General features: G+C 41.7%; 1 protein-coding gene across 1 annotated transcript in view; it reads left to right on the top strand.

The window, feature by feature from the left end:
* The window catches only part of GLIPR1L2 (GLI pathogenesis-related 1 like 2), a 46,333-nt gene that overhangs the window by 17,086 nt on the left and 28,794 nt on the right, over positions 1 to 453 (top strand). The window lies entirely within an intron of this gene.

The following is a 453-nucleotide window of genomic DNA, read 5'->3' as shown; positions in this document are numbered from 1 at the left end:
ACTCTGTATAATAGGCTCCAGTTTCATCCACCTCATTAGAACTGATTCAAATGTATTCTTTTTAATGGCTGAGTAATACTCCATTGTGTATATGTACCACAGCTTTCTTATCCATTCATCTGCTGATAGACATCTAGGTTGCTTCCATGTCCTGGCTATTATAAACAGTGCTGCGATGAACATTGGGGTACACGTGTCTCTTTCCCTTCTGGTTTCCTCAGTGTGTATGCCCAGCAGTGGGATTGCTGGATCGTAAAGCAGTTCTATTTCCAGTTTTTTAAGGAATCTCCACACTGTTCTCCATAGTGGCTGTACTAGTTTGCATTCCCACCAACAGTGTAAGAGGGTTCCCTTTCTCCACACCCTCTCCAGCATTTATTATTTGTAGACTTTTGGATTGCAGCCATTCTGACTGGTGTGAAATGGTACCTCATAGTGGTTTTGATTTGCATT

Source organism: Bison bison, unplaced genomic scaffold (assembly GCF_000754665.1).
Source record: "Bison bison bison isolate TAMUID 2011002044 unplaced genomic scaffold, Bison_UMD1.0 scf7180017864497, whole genome shotgun sequence".
NCBI classification, from domain to species: domain Eukaryota; kingdom Metazoa; phylum Chordata; class Mammalia; order Artiodactyla; family Bovidae; genus Bison; species Bison bison.
Note: the sequence above shows the minus strand (reverse complement) of the source record. Positions and strands in the feature narration are given on the sequence as shown.